General features: G+C 53.2%; 4 protein-coding genes and 2 pseudogenes across 4 annotated transcripts in view; 3 read left to right on the top strand and 3 right to left on the bottom strand.

Moving 5' to 3' along the window:
- Positions 1–21354, top strand: part of MHCY15 (major histocompatibility complex Y, class I heavy chain 15) — a 295994-nt gene that overhangs the window by 222763 nt on the left and 51877 nt on the right.
- Positions 1–21354, top strand: part of MHCY4 (major histocompatibility complex Y, class I heavy chain 4) — a 311182-nt gene that overhangs the window by 270919 nt on the left and 18909 nt on the right. The window lies entirely within an intron of this gene.
- LOC124417249 (C-type lectin domain family 2 member I-like) overlaps positions 1–21354 on the bottom strand; it is a 246597-nt gene that overhangs the window by 218056 nt on the left and 7187 nt on the right. The gene's annotated exons all lie outside the window — the stretch shown is intronic.
- Positions 1–21354, bottom strand: part of LOC124417253 (C-type lectin domain family 2 member I-like) — a 29878-nt gene that overhangs the window by 1964 nt on the left and 6560 nt on the right. The gene's annotated exons all lie outside the window — the stretch shown is intronic.
- Positions 196–2186, top strand: LOC121106899 (annotated as a pseudogene).
- LOC121106925 lies at positions 18171–21236 on the bottom strand (annotated as a pseudogene).

The following is a 21354-nucleotide window of genomic DNA, read 5'->3' as shown; positions in this document are numbered from 1 at the left end:
TGTGCCTCTCTGCCACCCAACCTATCCTTGCTGGGAGGAGCGTTTCCGTGCCCCCCACACGGTGGTGCTCCCATCGCGGCCCTCGACCGCGCTCTGGCGGACGGCGCCTTCCCTTCTTCCGGGGGTCGCCCCACGGTCCCCGCTCGTCCCCTCCCGTCCTCCGAGCTTTCGCTTTTCACTTTGACAACCCTCGCGATGGCGAGATCTGCCTGGCGCCCGGTGACGGTCCCGCGCTCACGGACTCCATTGGCGGGGGGAGAGGGCGGAGGGCACCAATAAGGACGCGGGGCGGAGCCCGGGGTATTCGCGGGAGCGGTAGCGATGCGATGGGTCCGAGCGAGGCGGTGTGCTGGGGCTGCTGCTGGGCGCCCTGGGCGCGCGGCGGTATGCGGTGAGTGCTGCGCGGACCGGGCTGCCCCCGGAACCGGGACCCGCGGCTCCTCGCTCCCCGACGCCGGGGCTGCGTCCGCGGGACCCCCACCCGCGGCTCACGGCTCCGACGCCGTCTGTCCCCGCAGGGTCGCACTCCCTGCACTACTTCCTGACCGGGATGACGGATCCCGGCCCCGGGATGCCGCAGTCGTGATCGTCGGGTGCGTAGATGGCGAACTCCTCTGGAACTACAACAGCCTGGGCCGGACGGTGCGGCCCATCATGGGCTGGCTGCCGCAAGAGGACCAGGAGCACTGGATGCAGAGACCCAGAAGGCCCGGGACATTGAGCTGGATTTCTACGAGTTCCTGGGCAGGCTGCAGGTGCACTACAATAAAAGTGAAGGTGAGCGCGGCGGCAGCTGCATTGTGATGGGGCTGGGACGGGACTCCGTGCAGTGAGGGATCCATGAGGCGTCTGCCAGCTCCACTGAGGCTGGCCTTGCCCCACACCCAGCTGTGCTGGGCTGTCCATGTGTGGTTGCACTGTCCCTGGGCTCCTCCGATCCTGAGCCCACCCACCCCATCCCAGCCCCACAGCACTCGTGGTGCCCCACAGCCTGTGAAGCCCCTCACCCCCCACCCCTGCTATGCCTCAGGGTCTCACACACTGCAGAAGATGATCGGCTGTGACATCCTGGAGGACGGCAACATCCGAGGGTACGTTCAGTATGGATTTGATGGGAGGGACTACATTGCCTTTGATATGGACACGATGACGTTCACCGCAGCCGATGCGGTGGCAGAAATCACCAAGAGGAGATGGGAGCAGGAAGGGACGTATGCTGAGGGATGCAAGCATGAGCTGGGGACTGTCTGTGTTCAGAACTTGAGGAAATACCTTGAGCACGGGAAGGCAGCGCTGAAAAGGAGAGGTGAGGATGGGAAGGGGACCTGGGGCTGGGCTGGGTGCTGGGCAGGGGCTCAGCCTGGCCCACAACGTCACCCATCTGCAGAACGGCCTGAGGTGCGCGTGTGGGGGAAGGAAGCCAACGGGATCCTGACCTTGTTCTGCTGCGCTTATGGCTTCTACCCACGGCCCATCGCCATCAGCTGGATGAAGGACGGCATGGTCCGGCACCAGGAGACCCACTGGGGGGCATGGTGCCCAACAGTGATGGCACCTACCACGCCTCAGCGGCCATTGATGTGCTGCCGGAGGATGGGGACAAGTACCGGTGCCGCGTGGAGCACACCAGCCTGCCCCAGCCTTGTCTCTTCTCATGGGGTGAGCTGGCAGCGTGGGGTACGTGGGGTTGGGGGGTTTGGGGGCCACCCATTCCTTTACTGACAAAGCCACTCTACCCCCAGAGCCTCAGCCCAACCTGATCCCCATTGTGGCCGGGGTGGTCGTCACCACTGTGGCTGTAATTGCTTCTGTCATTGGATTGGTGGTGTGGAAGAGCAAGTCAGGTAAAGGCCCTGACCTCCTTAGGATCGGCCCTGACATGAGCCCAATGCTGACTCTTATTCTGTCTGCAGGGAAGGAGAAGAAGAAGGGTTACGAAGCACCAGCAGGTGAGTGCCAAGGGCAGAATTGTCCCCCGCCAGTGCTTGGGGTCAGGGCACTCTGGGGCCCCTCGTTGCTTTTGGGGTCACAGTGGTGATGGTGGCATGATGCTCCATGCCCCACAGCGAGCACAGAGCCAGGGCTCACTGCTCTCCCTCCCTTGCAGGCCACGACGGAGAATCCAGCGGCTCGGCCACAACTTTAGTATGAAAGCAGGGCTCAGGAGGGGTCCCTGCGGTGGAGCGGTCCCAGTTCCCTGCACTCCCCCGTTGGGCCCATAGCTGGGACAATACTGGGCCAACCCTCCCTGGAGAACACCCAGGGTGGTGAGTTGGGACGGGGACGTGGTCCCATATGACACCACCTCTTCACACCCGCACAGGAAGTGAACTTCCCTTCTGAGTGCTGTGTTACTTCAGCCAGCCCTGCATGCACGTGTTTGGAGTTTGTGGGTGTGTGTATCTGTGTTTGCTCAACTTCCTGCATCTCCTCGGGCTGATGCAGTGTGTGCTCCCCTGCTCACACACTGTTTCCAACAGTTAGCACATGGGTTCTGCCCTGTGCTAGGCGCTCTCCTACCATGTAGGATTATCTTACCCGGTGCCTGTGCCAACTGTACTCAAGTCGGAATGCCCCAGTCTCAACTTTGTTCAGCAGCTTTCTTTGTGAAAAGCAGCTCTCAGCGCTGTGCTCATGGCAGTCAGCCATTAGCTTCAAAACCTTGTTGGGCAGCTCATGCCTTGGATGGGTGCTGCTGACCAGGCTTTGAGCCAAGCTGGCATGGTTTTGTAATTTTGCCATTGGTATTCCACATCATAGCATCATGGACAGCCCGGGTAATTACAGGGTTAATAGTCCGGTTCTGTGGACTGACAACGATCCAGATACCTGCTTCTCAAAAGAGAAGAAAAACTGCGTATCCCAGAGGACCTCACGGTCAGTGAGGGAAGATACGGCACTGAAATCACGGGATATGAGTTGCGTGATCAGGCTCACACTCTCTCTCCGGCAGCCACGCAGAGTGCTGGGTGTGCTTCCGAGCTGTGCGCCTTCATTCAAGCAGAGCTTTCGGTTTTGGAAGCTGTCTCTTATTTTAAATGATTTATACCCGTACTTTCAATTTGATTGTATTATATTGTGTTATCTTGCATTCCAATATCACGGTTAGTAAAATAAGTTTTCCACCTTAGATTGTGGCCACTGCTCTGTTCTTTTTCCCTCTCTGAGCCCATCTCCCATTCCCCTGTCCCCTTTCCCTTCCCATTTTTGGGTGCCAGGGGGCCCACAGGCCCACGGCCTCCCTGTCACGGGCATAGACTGATCTAGATTGAGCTAGATAACTCCGTGACAGCTTTTGGTGGAGAATGCGGGCAATCTGAAGCTTTTAACGCTAACAGAGAAAAGAAAGGATTTCTTTAAGCCGGAGACTGCCAGACTGCAAGGCATTGCTAGTGTGACCTTCATAGATGAGATTATAGTCTGGACAGTCTGCCGAACTCCGGACACTGTACCCAGTAGTTGTGTGTTGTTTTTTCCCCCATTTTAGCAGCTACCAGCTATGAGTCTGCTCTTTATTGCAGGAGCGTTGTATAAGGGATGAAGGACAATCATGATCTTGGGAAATTATGGCCTATAATTAACATCATGATTTCGTGCTGTGGAATTGTGTTCATGTATAACCAAATAAGGGCCCTGATGGAGACACCTGCCTGGTACCTTTATGCAATGTGGTATCATTTTAAGTTTGACACTTTCAAACCAGTTTCCAGGCTTTCTTCTCAGTTTGTCACGTGTTTTTTCAACTGCCGAGCTGGAGCTCATACTCTTGTGCATGTTATCAATCTCCTTGAATGTTTTCTTCTCCATTTGTGTTATGTGGAAGAAGTCTCCTCCAAAACCAGAGAATGCTGACTGGCAGGGAATATGGAGAGGTTTAGGAGAAATCTTAGAAGCGTGGGGACCCACAATGTCATGGCACTCCACTCTTGAACACCTGTGGGATCCCAGGAAACGAAGCCAGTATTTGAGTCAGGGATGGTGTGGCTCAGATAGATCGAAGGAGGTACGGCTTATTTGGGGCTTGGCTTGTGCTTACCGTGCTCTATGTAATACTCTCTTGAGAGAGAGAGTTTCCAAGCTGAGGTTGAAGCCAAAGGGGGAAATCTCCAAGTCAAATCTGATCAGTCACAGGAGACACCAGTAGCAGTGTCAGCTGCCCCTGTGGAAGGCAAGAAATGGAAGTGGGTGTCCACGCGTCTGGAATGGAAAAAAGAAGCAGCAGCTGCGGAGGAGGAGGTAGAGGAAGATCCAGGCCAGGGGCCTCCTCAGAGCCACGAAAGGCAAAAGCAAAACCAAGAGACACGGAGAGGCGAGTGATGAAGAAGAAGTCTCTATTTCTGTTTGCCGACCTCTGAAGATGACTGAAATGCAAGGCTCAAGGAAAGAGTTTACACGGCATCCGAACGAAACCCTTGTCACCTGGTTGCTTCGCTGTTGGGACGGCGGGGCCAGTAGCTTGTCTCTGCATAGTAACGAAGCCCGCCAACTAGGAGGCATTGCCAAAGACTCATCTATTGACAGAGGGATTAGTAGATGTTTGGATGGAGCCACCACCCTCTGGGAACGAATGTTAGTAGCCGTCAGGGAAAGGCATCCCGTCAGAGACAGACTGAAGCCTGTGATGTAGAAGTGGGATACAGCTGAAAAAGGTATCCAGTATTTGAGGGAAATAGCTGTGGTGGGAATGGTGTATGACCCTAATTTTGCTCCTAACGATCCACGCCAAGGTCATGATCTGGAGAGAGTGAGAACAATGCCTGATATATGGCAGAAACTCACAAGAACAGCACCAGAAAGATACACCCCTACACCAGCAGCAACGTTTGACAGATACGAGGACCAACAGAGAAGACCCCCAGTTTTGGAATTAATTCTTACACTTCAAAACGATGAACAAAATCTACCCCCAACACACGCTTCCATTTCAGCCATCTCAGAATGAGCAAACAGACTGGATGAAGTACAAGAGCAAGTGTCTCTATTGATTAATCGTGACGAACCCGTAGTAGTATCAGAAACGTTTGATGAAGATCAGGATAAGCAAAGGGGCCTAATGAAAGAACTGATCAAGCTAATGAAAATCCACTTAATTAAATTAGGGGATGGACCCTTCTCCTCACCCGCATCATCAAAAGTCTCAGCTACTGAAGGCAAATTCTTTCCTGCTCAAATGAGGAACATTGTAGGATTGCATCGTGTATTGCCTTGTGGCGTTACCTCAGTGACCACAGAGAAGACATGAGGAAGTGGCATGACCACACTACTCCTGTACTGCGAGCACGGGTGAGAGAATTACAGAACTAATCAACCAGCGGTGTAGTTGCTCCAGTTACCACAGGTAATGAATAGAGGGGCCCTGCCCTCAGTCAGGGAGGGAGAGGGATAACAGAGTTTATTGGAATGCGCGGATCCGATGGCCTGGCACATCAGAACCACAGAAATATAAGGCTCTGGTGGATACCGGTGCACAGTCCACTCCAATGCCGTCAAGTCATGAAGGACGGAATCAATCCGTATTTCTGGAGTGACTGGGGGCTCTCAAGAACTGACTGTGTTGGAGGCCGAAATAAGCCTCACTGGTAAAGACCAGCAAAAACACCCTATTGTGACTGGCCCAGGGGCTCCATGCATGCTGGGTATCGATTCCCTCAGAAGGGGGTATTTCAAGGATCCCAAGGGGTATCGATGGGCCTTTGGAATAGCTGCTGTAGATACAGACAACATTCAGCAGCTGTCTGTTTTGCCTGGCCTGTCAGAAGATCCGTCTGTTGTGGGGTTGCTGCGAGTAAAAGAGCAGCAGGTACCGATTGCCACAAAAGCAGTGCACAGACGGCAGCACTGCACCAACAGGGACTCCTTGCTCCCCATTCATAAGTTGATTTGTCAGCTAGAGAGTCAAGGACTGATCAGCATAAAGCACTTGCCTTTTAACAGCCCCATATGGCCAGTGCGTAAAGCCAGTGGAGAACGGAGGCTGACGGTAGACTACCGTGGCCTGAATGAAATCGCACCCCCGCTGAGTGCTGCTGTGCCGGACATGTTAGAACTGCAATATGAACTGGAGTCAAAAGCAGCCAAGTGGTATGCCACCAGTGACATTGCTAATGCCTTCTTTTCCATTCCTCTGGCCACAGAATGCAGGCCACAATTTGCCTTCAGCTGGAGGGGCACTCAGTCTACTTGGAACTGTTTGCCCCAGGGGTGGAAACACAGCCCAACCATTTGCCATGGGTTAATCCAAACTGTACTGGAACAGTCAGTGCTCCTGAGCACCTGCAGTACATTGCTGTATCGCCCCACACAACAATGCCATCAGAGAACGTTTTTTGAGAAAGGAGAGCAAATAAGCCAGACCCTTCTGCAAGCTGGTTTTGCTATCAAGCGAAGCAAAGTGAAAGGACCTGCCCAGGAGAGTCGGTTCCTAGGCAGAAAGTGGCAAGATGGGCGCCGTCACATCCCAGCAGATGTGATGGACAAAATCACTGCCGTGTCTCCGCCCATTAGTAAGAAAGAGACACAATCTTTTCTGGGTGTAGTGGGCTTTTGGAGGATGCATGTTCCAAACTATAGCCTTATTGTAAGCCCCCTGTATCAGGTGACGCGGAAGAAGAATGATTTTACATGGGGTCCTGAACAGCAGCAGGCTTTTGAGCAGATCAAACATGAGATAGCCCGTGCCATGGCCCTGGGGCCAGTACGGACGGGACAAGATGTAAAGAACATCCTCTACACTGCTGCTGGAGAGAAAGGTCCCACCTGGAGCTTGTGGCAAAGAAGCTCAGGGGAGACCCGAGGCCGACCCCTGGGATTCCGGAGTCGAGCATACAGGGGGTCTGAAGAGTGTTACACCCCCAACTGAGAAGGAAATCTTAGCCGCGTATGAGGGGGTTAGGGCTGCTTCCGAAGTAGTCGGTACGAGACGCAGCTCCTCCTGGCACCTCGACTGCCGGTGCTGAACTGGATGTTTAAAGGAAAGATTCCCTCCACCCATCATGCTACTGATGCCACTTGGAGCAAGTGGATCGCACTGATTACACAACAAGCTCGAATGGGGAACTTCAGTCATCCAGGAATCTTAGAGGTGATCATGGACTGGCCTGAAGGTAAAAAGTTTGAAACATCACCAGGAGAAGAGGTATCACGTGCCAAAGAGGCCCCACCATATAATGAACTACCAGGAAATGAAAAGAAATATGCCCTGTTCACAGATGGATCGCGTCGTATTGTTGGGAAGTATCGCAGATGGAAAGCTGCTGTGTGGAGCCCCACACGACAAGTTGCAGAGGCCACTGAAGGAAAGGAGAATCAAGTCAGTTTGCAGAGGTCAAGGCTGTCCAACTAGCCTTAGATGTCGCTGAACGGGAGGGGTGGCCAGTGCTTTATCTTTATACTGATTCATGGATGGTGGCGAATGCCTTATGGGGGTGGTTACAGCAGTGGGAGCAAAATAACTGGCAACGGAGAGGTAAACCTATTTGGTCTGCTGAACTGTGGAAAGACATTGCTGCCCGAATGAAGACTATGGTGGTAAAGGTGTGTCATGTAGATGCTCATGTGCCCAAGAGTCGGGCTACGGAAGGACAGAAAAAAAACCATCAGGTAGATCAGGCTGCCAAAATTGAGGTGGCTCAAATAGACTTGGACTGGCAGAACAAGGGTGAATTATTTCTAGCTCGGTGGGCCCATGAGACCTCGGGCCATCAAGGGAGAGATGCAACGTATAAGTGGGCTAGAGACCGAGGGGTGGACTTAACTATGGATGCTATTGCACAAGTTATTCATGACTGTGAAACATGCGCCATAATCAAACAAGCCAAGAGGATGAAACCTCTCTGGGGGGAAGGGCGATGGCAAAAGTATAAATATGGGGAGGCGTGGCAGATTGACTATATCACCTTGCCACGATCCTGCAATGGTAAGCGTTATGTGCTCACCATGGTGGAAGCGACCACTGGGTGGCTTGAAACATATGCAGTACCCCATGCTACCGCCAGAAACACCATATTAGGTCTGGAGAAACAAGTTCTGTGGCGACACGGCACCCCAGAAAGAATTGAATCAGATAATGGGACTCATTTTAAAAATTCTCTTAGAAATACTTGGGCCAAAGAACATGGCATTGAATGGATTTATCATATCCCCTATCATGCACCAGCTTCTGGTAAGATTGAACGATACAATGGGTTGTTAAAAACTATGCTGAAAGCAACGGGCGGTGGAACATTGAAGCACTGGGAGAAGCATCTGGCAGAAGCCACCTGGTTGGTCAACATCAGGGGATCTATCAATCGTGATGGTCCCACCCATTCCAGCTCCCTACATACCGTAGAGGAAGATAAGGTCCCTGTAGCACATGGAAAGAGCACGTTGGGAAAAGCAGTTCGGGTCCTTCCAGCCTCTGGAAAGGGCAGACCTCTCCGTGGAACTGTTTTTGCCCAGGGACCTGGCTCCACTTGGTGGGCGATGCAGAAAGATGGGGATGTTCAATGTGTACCACAAGGGAATTTGATGTTGGGGGAGTGCAGTCAGTGTTCTATGTATATGTATTAAGCATGATATAATGATGTAGAATAAGGGGTGGAAGCATTTGTCACGGAGTTACCTAGATAGATCTGTGCCCGTGACAGGGGGGCAGTAGGCTTGCGGGCCCTCCTCCCCCCTGGCTTCCCAAGAAAAAAACGAAGCAGCGGCAACAATCTAAGAAGGAGAACTTATTTTACTAACTATGATGTTGGGATACAAGATGACACAATACAATACAATCTAATTGGGAGTAAGGATAATAAACCAAATGAATGAGGGAGAGAGCGAAAGAGCGATAGAGAGGGAGAGGGAGAGAGAGTGAGAGAGTTTCCGAAACCGAAAGCCTTACTTGATGAAGGCGCCCGGCTTGGAAAGCACACCCACTCCTCTCCCGGCAGCAAACAAAAGTGAAGAAGAACCGCGCGCAACCAGATGACGCATCTTCGTGATGTATCTTCCTTCTCTGACCGTGAGGTCCTCTGGGATACGTAGTTCTTCTCTTTTGTCCATGATGTTATGATGTGGAATACCAATAGTGAAGTTACAAAACCATGACACAATTTGACCACTGACTTACCATGAGGTGACCGTTGGGAACCATGGAGATAATATGGGGGGAGACGGGGTTTGATTGAGGGACAAAGAGGAGGCTATGGGATGGCCAGAGGGTAGTTGTGGAGATACACTTGAGTCCCCCAGTCTTCCCTTCATAGTGATCTCACTAGTGTGGGCAGAGCCAGAAGTGACGGATGTCTTCATCTCTGACACTGTGGTGGTGAACACTCACATGAGGGCCAGATCCAGTGCCCATCCAGGGAAATGCCCAGACATGTCTGTATACACACAGACAGAACTGGTAAAAAGAGGAGATTTTGGTTCAGGCAGTCCATTTCACCCACTGCCTCGAACCTCCTCCTAGTGATAAGGCAAGTAGCTGCACAAGGTGGATCATCTCTTAGGACAGGCAGCTGAGCTGCAAAAAGCAGTTAAAAGGCCTTGTGGTATTGGACAGAGGTAGATGGGTGGTTTAACAATACTACTGCAACCATAGACAACAGCGAGGAGGCACCCTGGTCCCTGGTGACTCCCAAAAGCAGAGCTCCACTTCAGGCCTCACCCTGCAGCTTGGAACAAGCAGGGATCTCCTCTAGAGATACCTGCACCTCGGCTGCCTTTTCTTCTCTGACGTGTCTGGTGGGACAGCTCTCACGATTGGAATGCTGACATTTGTTGGAAGGACAGCCCAGCAAGGTGAGGCAATGGAGTTCATAGAATCATTAATGTTGGAAAAGATGCTCTAAGGTCTAGGGCAATCCCCCACCAAAACACGTCACCAAATACTACATCTATCCTTTCCTTAAACATCTCCAGACACGGTGACTTCACCACTTCTTATCTCCCAAGAGAAGAGGCCAAATCCCACCTCACCACAACTTCCTTTCAGGGAGTTGCAGACAGCAACGAGGTCTCCCCTCATTCTCTTCTCCACACGCAACACTTCCCGTTCCCTCAGCTGCTCTCCATAAGATTTACACTACAGACCTCACGGCTCCATTGCCCTTCTCTGGACCCATTCCAGGCCCTCAGCATCCTTACTGTTGTGAGCGGCCCAACACTGAACACAGCACTTGAGGTGCGGCCTCAGCAGTGCTGAGTACAGAGGGACGATCACCTCCTGCTCCTGCTGGCTGCACTATTGCTGATACAAGCCAGGATGCCATAGGCCTTTTGTCCTCCTGGGCACACTGGGAGTTAAAGAGTTAATGCTCCAGTTCCATGGATCATGGATAGATCTGGGTGTCCTCTTCTCAGAAGGGAAGAACTACATCTACATACCCCAGCGGACTTTGTGTTATTCTGTTTCCATTTGCTGTTCAGACGTAAAGATAAAACTGTTTGCACATCATGAGACGTTCCCTTCTTTCTCTTCTGCTTGGCCTGGCTTGATGTCTCGTCTGCCTCAGCTGAGAGGAAGGCGTTCTCCCTCCCCTTTTCCATATCTCCCTTTCCTTTTCCCGGGGTCTGGGTCTGCAAGCACCAAACCGGGCCGAACCAGCCCGTAAATCATTGACAAACCCCCAGGTTTGTTTCCTCTGCTCAGCTTTCCAGCCTCTCTGCCCCCAGCCTGTAGCGATGCCTGGGTTGTTGTGTCCAGAGTGCAGGACCTGGCACTTGGTCTTTGTGAACTTCAGCCCGATGGCCCCAGCCCATTGGACAGTCTGCCCAGGTCCCTCTGCAGGGCCTTCCTACCCTCAGGCAGGTTGACACTTGCCCCTAACTTGGTGTCATCTGTAAACTTTCTGATGATGCACCCGATGCCCTCATCCAGATCGTCAGTAGAGACATTAAACAGGGCAGGACCCAATACTGACCCCTGAGGCACACCAGGGTGACCGGTCACCAGCTGCATTTATCTCCTTTCACCACCACTATCTGGGCCTGGCCATTCAGACAGTTCTTTACCCAGCAAAGAGTGTACCGTGCAATCCACGGGATGCCAGCTTCTCCAAGGGAATACAGTGGGAGACATTGTCAAAGGCTTTGCTGAAGTCAAGGAAGGCAACGACAACAGCCTTTCCATAACCCACCAGGCAGGTCACTCGATCACAGCAGGAGATCAGGTTGGTCAAGCAGGACCTGCCTTTCACGAACCCATGCTGGCGAGGCCTGATCCCATGCTCTGTGTTGCCCTTCCCTTCTTCCTCAGGACATAAACTCTCTTTTTCTCCCGGAGTCTCAGCAAAAGTTCCCTCATCAGCCACAACGCTCTCCTTCTCCACTGGCCCATCCTGTGGTGCACTGGCATGGCCCCTTCCTCAACCTTTAAGAATTCCTTCTTGAGATGTGTCCAGCCTTCCTGGACACCTTTACCCTTCAGGAATGACTCCCAAGGGACCCTCCCGTGGTGGTTTAACCTGGCAGGTGGATCAGCAACACACAGCTCTTGCTCACTCTCCCCTATTCCCAGTGTGATGGGGAAACAATAACAAACAAAACAAAGTCAAACTAGAGGGTTGAGATAAAACTATTTACTGAGATAGAGAAAAGGATAATAACTACAACAAATGGATAAAACAAGTGATGCACAAGCAATTGCTCACTACTCCCAGAACAACACCCAGCTAGCCCCAAGCAGCGGGACTGAGCAAAATGAACTCCCACCCCCTTCAAAACTCCTTCTGCTTGATCTCATATGCCATGCAATATCCCTTTGGCCACTTTCAGTCAGCTGCCCTAGTTTTCTACCCTCCCAGCTGCATGGCTCCTTTGCTGCAAATGGCCTTGGCTCTGGACAGCACTGCTGAGCAGCACCTACAAACATCAGTGTGTTAGCGACATTGTTTTCCACCTGGAACCAAAACATAACATCATGCCAGACACACTGTAGAAAACAGTTCAATCCCAGCTGAAACTCAGACAAAGCTGCTCATGGGCGGGGAGGTCTGGGTGTCAGGCTCGTCTGCCTGGCACTGTGGCTCTTCTACTCCCTGCGCAGTGCAGAAGGTGAGCAATGAATGGGGCAGTGGAGGGTGTGCTGATGGCTATGGCCACACTGACCTCATCTCACAGTGTATCAGGGCGCCCCATGCTCACCACTCCAGGAAATGTGATTCCCCCAAACCTGTTGCTCTTCTTCCTCACAGCGGGGTTCCTCCCGGCCTCAATCACCTCTGCAGACCCCTGTTAGTCTCTCTCCGGCAGTTCCCTGCCTGTCATGTGCTGAGGAGCCCAGAACTGAACACAGTGGTCCAGATGTGGCCTCACCAGGGCAGAGCAGAAGGGGAGGATCACCTTCCTCAGTCTGATGGTCACACTCATTTAATGCACCCCAGAATTCCCTGGCCACGAGGGCACGCTGCTGGCTCATGGCCAACCTGCTGACCACCACCACATCCAGGTCCTTCTCCTCAAAGCTCCTTTCCAGAAAGTCAGCCCTAACCTGTACTGAGAACAACGACTGTGCTGTCTTTAAGGGTTTTTCAGTAACTTTCACAATGACCACCTCTGTGATTTTGCCAGGCACCAAAGGGAGACTGGCAGGCCTGGAATTGACAAGGTCTTCCTTCTTGTCCTGCCTGGAAACTCAGATGTTTGCCAGCTTCCAGTCAACTGGGACATCTTGCAATTCCCAAGATCCCTGGATAAACCCCATGGGCCATAGATTTACACGCATGCAACTGGAGCAGCAAATCCCACCCACATCCACAGCCCACTGGGAGTTTATCATCAGTGCAGTCGTGGGCCTGAACCCAGAGCTCCAGGTGTCCCACCACCCATCTCCAGTGTTCAAGACAGACGTGAAAAAATAGTGCACTGTGTGACTCTACTGTTCTATGTCCCAGTTTATGAGGTGATCAACCTCATCCAGTAATGAAGCGAAATCATCCACGGTCCTCCTTTTGCTGGTCACACAAAGAAGCCCTTCCATGTCTCCAACACTGCTGCCCAGCTTCAGCTCCAACTGAGTTTTGATAGCATAATTACTCCCCTCAGAATGGCAGACAGCATTTCTGTAGCTCCCCCATGTGGCCTGATCTGGCTGCCAGTGTCCATTCACCTGCCTTTCCACCTAAACTCAGGAAGAAAAGCTGCTCAGATGAGCTGGACTTCGGCCCTGCTTCCTGACTCCCAACTGTTTGAAAATGCCTTCTCCGGTGCTCTTAAGAGATGGCTCTTAAAAAGTGACCAGCACCCTGTGTTACAGCTGTTGTAACTTGACTTGGTAGCAGCAGTGAAATGCCACCAAACAGCAATTCTCCAAAAGGAATTTCCATCAGTGATAACCAGAGTAAGGAGGCGAACAGGAGGGGTTGGAGCTGTCCTGCAACCGAGGTCGGGTACCCAAACACGGACGGGGTTTGTATTTCCCTGCTCTCAGCCACACGCACCCTTCCCTGCTGGGCTCACAGCGTAGCTCGCAGTTAACACACGCTGGAACACATCTTGTTTCCAGGGAGCGCCCCCTGCCGGCTGCACCGCACCACCCGTCAGGGGAAGGAGTACGCTCTCTGGGGCACTCGCAGGCTCTGTCTCCTGCGAGGGTGTGCGGGTAGCTAAGGAGGCAGGAACTGAAAGTGGAGCTCCGCACAAACTCGGGGCACTATTGTGGACTGTCTCCTCTGTGGATGTGCTTGTGGGAGCTGAGTTTAGAACTGCTGTTAAAGCTCTTCCCACACTCACAGCACAGGTAGGGTCTCTCTCCTGTGTAAATTTGCTGGTGGACATCAGGTAGGAAGAGGTTTTGAAGCTCTACTCACACTCAGAGCACTGGTAGGGTCTCTCTCCTGTGTGGACACGCTGGTGGTAGCTGAAGCTGGAACTGCTGCAGGAGTGGCTATAAGTTGAGTAGCAGCAGCAGCCACTTTTGCCTCCATCCTCATAGTCTTAAGTGTATTAATCATGATTCGCCAGGTAGAACCTAGGGCTGGAGCATCCTTCGTCTTGCCCTGAAGGACTCCGTCAAACATACAGTCCCCAATTTCGCACCATTTTTCCACTACAAAAATGAGCGGAGGAGCCTTCAAGAACCTCTGTTCTCGAGCCCACGTTACTAGCTTAGCTAGGTCTTTGTCCTTCACTGTCTCCCCTCGCTTAGCGAGGATACTGAGAAGCAGTGTCAGTGCTGCTGCAAATTCCACATCCATGCTAGCAGCAAGTGGCGGAGGAGGAAGCTGCGCAATCTTCCTACCCGAGTGGCCGCCCATCCCGGCACACGGCACTCACCCCACCGCGGGTCTAATTCGACGTGTGTCCAGCACACAACGCTCTGAGCTGCCGCCTTCTCGGCATGGAGCTTACCCGCTGCATCCTTCCCCGCTCTCGTTGCCTTCCGTGTCAAACCACTGTGGCAACTCTCGAGCATCCCGCTGCCTCCACGTCGAACCGCTGTGGCAACTTGTGCGGCTTTCCCGGGTCCCTGTTCGGGCGCCACTTCAAGGAAGGCGGCCTGAATGAATCCACGCGTCTTCACAGAAGTACTGGTGGAAACTCCTCTAATCCTTTATTGCCCGAATCAGCTCATACTTATACAGAAATACAGGGTACACACGGCAACTTATAATTGGTTAGCACACAGAAATCACGTGTCTTGCTTGCTAGCTATTGGTACAGCATTAATCATCACACGGTACTTTTCACTGTTCTTCGCATTCCACTGTCTTGATCTCTTCCCAGGCTAGCTACCCCCTTATCTTAACTGAAGCCTCAGTTAGTCTTCCTGCTTTGACAGCTTCAAGGTCTCACAGCCTGGGTTGTGCACATAGCACTCAAGCTCACAACTCCTTGCTCCCTGAGCCACTCTCCTACAGGCTATACTTTGGAACGCGCATTCTCCAAAAGCCCACCACACCCAGAAAAGATTGTGTCTCTTTCTTACTGATGGGCGGAGACACGGCAGTGATTTTGTCCATCACATCTGCTGGGATGTGACGGCGCCCATCTTGCCACTTTCTAACTAGGAACCGACTCTCCTGGGCAGGTCCTTTCACTTTGCTTCGCTTGATAGCAAAACCAGCTTGCAGAAGGGTCTGGGTTATTTGCTCTCCTTTCTCAAAAAGCGTTCTCTGCTGTATCGCCCCACAGAAGGATGCTGTCAATGTACTGCAGGCACTCAGGAGCACTGTCTGTTCCAGTACAGTTTGGATTAACCCATGGCAAATGGTTGGGCTGTGTTACCACCCCTGGGGCAAACGGTTCCAAGTAGACTGAGCGCCCCTCCAGCTGAAGGCAAATTGCGGCCTGCATTCTGTGGCCAGAGGAATGGAAAAGAAGGCATTAGCAATGTCACTGGTGGCATATACCACTTGGCTGCTTTTGACTCCAGTTCATATTGCAGTTCTAACATGTCTGGCACAGCAGCACTCAGTGGGGGTGTGACTTCATTCAGGCCACAGTAGTCTACGTCAGCCTCCGTTCTCCACTGGCTTTACGCACTGGCCATATGGGGCTGTTAAAAGGCGAGTGCGTTCTGCTGATCAGTCCTTGACTCTCTAGCTGACAAAGCAACATATGAATGGGGAGCAAGGAGTCCCTGTTGGTGCAGTGCTGCCGTCTGTGCACTGCTTTTGTGGCAATCGGTACCTGCTGCTCTTTTACTCGCAGCAACCCCACAACAGACGGATCTTCTGACAGGCCAGGCAAAACAGACAGCTGCTGAATGTTGTCTGTATCTACAGCAGCTATTCCAAAGGCCCATCGATACCCTTGGGATCCTTGAAATGCCCCCTTCTGAGGGAATCGATACCCAGCGTGCATGGAGCCCCTGGGCCAGTCACAATAGGGTGTTTTTGCCAGCCTTTACCAGTGAGGCTTATTTCGGCCTCCAACACAGTCAGTTCTTGAGAGCCCCCAGCCACTCCAGAAATATGGATTGATTCTGTCCCTTCATGACTTGAGGGCATTGGAGTGGACTGTGCACCGGTATCCACCAGAGCCTTATATTTCTGTGGTTCTGATGTGCCAGGCCATCGGATCTGCGCAGTCCAATAAACTCTGTTATCCTCTCCCTCCCTGACTGAGGGCAGGGCCCCTCTATTCATTACCTGTGGTAACTGGAGCAACTACACCGCTGGTTGATTAGTTCTGTAATGCTCTCACCCGTGCTCACAGTACAGGAGTAGTGTGGTCATGCCACTTCCTCATGTCTTCTCTGTGGTCACTGAGGTAACGCCACAAGGCAATACGCAATGCAATCCTACAATGTTCCTCATTTGAGCAGGAAAGAATTTGCCTTCAGTAGCTGAGATTTTTGATGATGCGGGTGAGGAGAAGGGTCCATCCCCTTTAACTAAGTGGATTTTCATTAGCTTGATCAGTTCTTTCATTAGGCCCCTTTGCTTATCCTGATCTTCATCAAATGTTTCTGATACTTCTACACGGTTCGTCATGATTAATCAACAGGACACTTGTTCTTGTACTTCATCCAGTCTGTTTGCTAATTCTGAGATGGCTGAAATGGAAGCGTGTGTTGGGGGTAGATCTGGTGCTGTTCTTGTGAGTTTCTGCCATATATCAGGCATTGTTCTCACTCTCTGCAGATCATGACCTTGGCGTGGATCGTTAGGAGCAAAATTAGGGTCATACACCATTCCCACCACAGCTATTTCCCTCAAATACTGGATACCTTTTTCAGCTGTATCCCACTTCTACATCACAGGCTTCAGACTGTCTCTGACGGGATGTCTTTCCCTGACGGCTACTAACATTCGTTCCCAGAGGGTGGTGGCTCCATCCAAACATCTACTAATCCTTCTGTCAATAGATGAGTCTTTGGCAATGCCTCCGAGTTGGCGGGCTTCGTTACCATCCAGAGACAAGCTACCGGCCTCGCCATCCCAACAGCGAAGCAACCAGGTGACAAGGGTTTTGTTCGGATGCCGTGTAAACTCTTTCCTTGAGCCTTGGATTTCAGTCATCTTCAGAGGTCGGCAAACAGAAATAGAGACTTCCTCTTCATCACTCGCCTCTCCGTGTCTCTTGGTTTTGCTTTTGCCTTTCGTGGCTCTGAGGAGGCCCCCTGGCCTGGATCTTCCTCTACCTCCTCCTCCGCAGCTGCTGCTTCTTTTTTCCATTCCAGACGCGTGGACACCCACTTCCATTTCTTGCCTTCCACAGGGGCAGCTGACACTGCTACTGGTGTCTCCTGTGACTGATCAGATTCGACTTGGAGATTTCCCCCTTTGGCTTCAACCTCTGCTTGGAAACTCTCTCTCTCCAGAAGAGTATTACATAGAGCACGGTAAGCACAAGCCAAGCCCCAAATAAGCCGTACCTCCTTCGATCTATCTGAGCCACACCATCCCTGACTCAAATACTGGCTTCGTTTCCTGGGATCCCACAGGTGTTCAAGAGTGGAGTGCCATGACATTGGGTCCCCACGCTTCTAAGATTTCTCCTAAACCTCTCCATATTCCCTGCCAGTCAGCATTCTCTGGTTTTGGAGGAGACTTCTTCCACATAACACAAATGGAGAAGAAAACATTCAAGGAGATTGATAACATGCACAAGAGTATGAGCTCCAGCTCGGCAGTTGAAAAACACGTGACAAACTGAGAAGAAAGCCTGGAAACTGGTTTGAAAGTGTCAAACTTAAAATGATACCACATTGCATAAAGGTACCAGGCAGGTGTCTCCATCAGGGCCCTTATTTGGTTATACATGAACACAATTCCACAGCACGAAATCATGATGTTAATTATAGGCCAATAATATCCCAAGATCATGATTGTCCTTAATCCCTTATACAACGCTCCTGCAATAAAGAGCAGACTCATAGCTGGTAGCTGCTAAAATGGGGGAAAAACAACAACAACAACAACTACTGGGTACAGTGTCCGGAGTTCGGCAGACTGCCCAGACTATAATCTCATCTATGAAGGTCACACACTAGCAATGCCTTGCAGTCTGGCAGTCTCCGGCTTAAAGAAATCCTTTCTTTTCTCTGTTAGCGTTAAAAGCTTCAGATTGCCCGCATTCTCCACCAAAAGCTGTCACGGACTTATCTAGCTCAATCTAGATAAGTCTATGCCCGTGACAGGAGGGCCGTGGGCCTGTGGGCCCCCTGGCACCCAAGAATGGGAAGGGAAAGGGGACAGGGGAATGGGAGCTGGGCTCAGAGAGGGAAAAAGAACAGAGCAGTGGCAACAATCTCAGGTGGAAACATTATTTTACTAACCGTGATATTGGAATGCAAGATAACACAATATAATACAATCAAATTGAAAGTACGGGTTATAAATCATTTAAAATAAGAGACAGCTTCCAAAACCGAAAGCTCTGCTTGAATGAAGGTGCACAGCTCGGAAGCACACCCAGCACTCTGCATGGCTGCCGGAGAGAGAGTGTGAGCCTGATCACGCAACTCATATCCCGTGATTTCAGTGCCGTATCTTCCCTCTCTGACCGTGAGGTCCTCTGGGATACGCAGTTCTTCTTCTCTTTCGAGAAGCAGGTATCTGGATCGTTGTCAGTCCACAGAACCGGACTATTAACCCTGTAATTACCCGGGCTGTCCATGATGCTATGATGTGGAATACCAATGGCAAAATTACAAAACCATGCCAGCTTGGCTCAAAGCCTGGTCAGCAGCATCCATCCAAGGCATGAGCTGCCCAACAAGGTTTTGAAGCTAATGGCTGACTACAATGAGCACAGCGCTGAGAGCTGCTTTTCACAAAGAAAGCAGCTGAACAAAGTTGAGACCGGGGCGTTCTGACCTGGGTACAATTGGCACAGGCACCAGCTAAGATAATCCTACATGGTAGGAGAGCGCCTAGCACAGGGCAGAACCCATGTGCTAACTGTTGGAAACAGTGTGTGAGCAGGGGAGCACACACTGCGTCAGCCCGAGGAGATGCAGGAAGTTGAGCAAACAGAGATACACACACCCACAAACTCCAAACACATGCATGCAGGGCTGGCTGAAGTAGCACAGCACTCAGATGGAAGGTTCACTTCCTGTGCGGGTGAGAAGAGATGGTATCATGTGGGGCCACATCCCATCCTGACTCACCACCCGGGGGTTCTCCAGGGAGGGCTGGGCCCAGTATTGCCCCGGCCGTGGGCCCAACGGGGGAGCGCAGGGAACTGGGACCGCTCCAACCACAGGGACCCCTCCTGAGCCCCCGTTCCACACTAAAGCTGTGGCCGAGCCGCTGGATTCTCCGTCGTGGCCTGCAAGGGAGGGAGAGCAGTGAGCCCTGTCTCTGTGCTCGCTGTGGGGCATGGAGCATCATGCCACCACCACCACTGTGACCCCAAAAGCAACGAGGGGCCCCAGAGTGCCCTGACCCCAAGCACTGGCAGGGGACAGTTCTGCCCTTGGCATTCACCTGCTGCTGCTTCGTAATCCTTCTTCTCCTTCCCTGCAGACAGAAAGAAGTGTCAGCACTGGGCTCATGTCAGACCATGGGCATTCCCAAGGGGGTTCAGCCCCACCTGCAGTTCCCGCTTTCTCCCCCCAGCTCTCTGCTTTTACCTGACTTTCTCTTCCACACCTCCAATCCAACGACAGCAGCGATGACAACACAATGGTGACGACTGCCCCAGCCCACACGGGGATCAGGTTGGGCAGGCTCTGGAGGAGAGCGCCGTTGTCAGGAAAGGAAGGGGCGGCCCCCAAATCCCACCCCCATGCCCCACGCTGCTAGCTCACCCCATGAGAAGAGACCAGGCTGGGGCAGGCTGGCGTGCTCCACGCGGCACCGGTAGTTGTCCCTGTCCTCCGGCAGCACATCAATGGCAGCCGAGGCGTGGTAGGTGCCATCCCTATTGGGCACAATGCCCCCCCAGCGAGTCTCCTGGTCCCGGACCATGCCGTCCTTCATCCAGCTGATGGCAATGGGCCGCGGGTAGAAGCCGTGAGCGTGGCAGGACAAGGTCAGGATCCCGTCGGCCTCCTTCCCCCACACTCGCACCTTGGGCCGCTCTGCCGATTGGTGACGTTGTGGGCCGGGCTGAGCTCCACACACTGAGCCCCTGCCCCACACCCAGCCCAGCCCCAAGTCCCCCTCCCATCCTCACCTCTCCTTTTCACTGCCGCCTTCCCATGCTCCAGGTATCTCCTCAAGTTCTGAACGCAGACAGTCCCCAGCTCATGCTTCCATCTCTCAGCATACGTCCCTTCCTCCTCCCATCTCCTCTTGGTGATTTCTGCCACCGGATCCGCCGCAGTGAACGTCATCGTGTCCATATCAAAGGCGAGAAAGTCTCTCTCCATCAAATGCATACTGATCGTACCCTCGGATGCTGCCGTCCTCCAGGATGTCACAGCCGATCATCATCTGCATCGTGTGAGACCCTGAGGCACAGCCAGAGTGATAGGTGAGAGGCTTCTTGGGCTGTGGGGCACCGTGAGTGCCATGGGTCTGGGGTGGGGTGGGTGGGCGCAGGAGCAGGGCAGCCAGGGACAGTGCCACCACACATGGACGGCCCAGCACAGCTGGGCGTGGGGCACGGCCAGACATCAGTGGGGCTGGCGGACACCCTCGGCACACAGAGCTCCTGTCCCAGACGCATCGCGCTGCAGCTTCCCCCACGCTCACCTTTACTTTTGTTGTAGCGTTCCGGCAGCCTGCTCAGGAACCAGTCAAAATCCCGCTCACCGCCCTGGGCCTTCTGGGTCTGCACAGCCCAGTGCTCCTGGTCCTCCTGCGGCAGCATCTCCACGATGGGCTGTGCAGTCCTGCTCTTACTGTCGTAGATACCGAAGATTTTGTCGTCCACGTACCCGACGATCACGAACCGCGGCATCCCGGGGCCGGGATTCGTAATCCCGGTCAGGAAGTAGCGCAGGGAGTGCAACCCTGCGGGGACAGACGGCGACAGAGCCGTGAGCCGCGGGTGGGGGTCCCGCGGACGCAGCCCCGGCGTCGGGGAGCGGGGAGCCGCGGGTCCCGGTGCCGGGGGCAGCCCGATCCCGCAGTACACACCGCACACCGCCGCGCCCAGGGCGCCAAGCAGCAGCAGCAGCAGCAGCAGCAGCAGCAGCAGCAGCAGCAGCAGCAGCAGCAGCAGCAGCAGCCGCAGCCGCAGCCGCAGCCGCAGCCGCAGCCGCAGCCGCAGCCGCAGCCGCAGCCGCAGCCGCCCGCAGCCGCAGCCGCAGCCCCAGCACCACCACCTCGCTCGGACCCATCGCACCGCTCCGCTCTGCGGAGACCCCAGGCTCCGCACAGCTTCATAAATGGTACCTCCGCTCCTCCCGGCCAATGGAGTCCGTGAGCGCGGGTGACGTCACCGGGCGCCAGGCAGATCTCGCTCGTGAGGGTTGTCAAAAGTGAAAGCGAAAGTTCGGAGGGACAGGAGGGGACGAGCGGGTCCCTGTGGCGACCCCGG

The sequence above is a fragment of the Gallus gallus genome, chromosome 16, assembly GCF_016699485.2.
Source record: "Gallus gallus isolate bGalGal1 chromosome 16, bGalGal1.mat.broiler.GRCg7b, whole genome shotgun sequence".
Lineage (NCBI taxonomy): Eukaryota > Metazoa > Chordata > Aves > Galliformes > Phasianidae > Gallus > Gallus gallus.
This window is presented reverse-complemented; position numbering and strand designations above follow the sequence as displayed.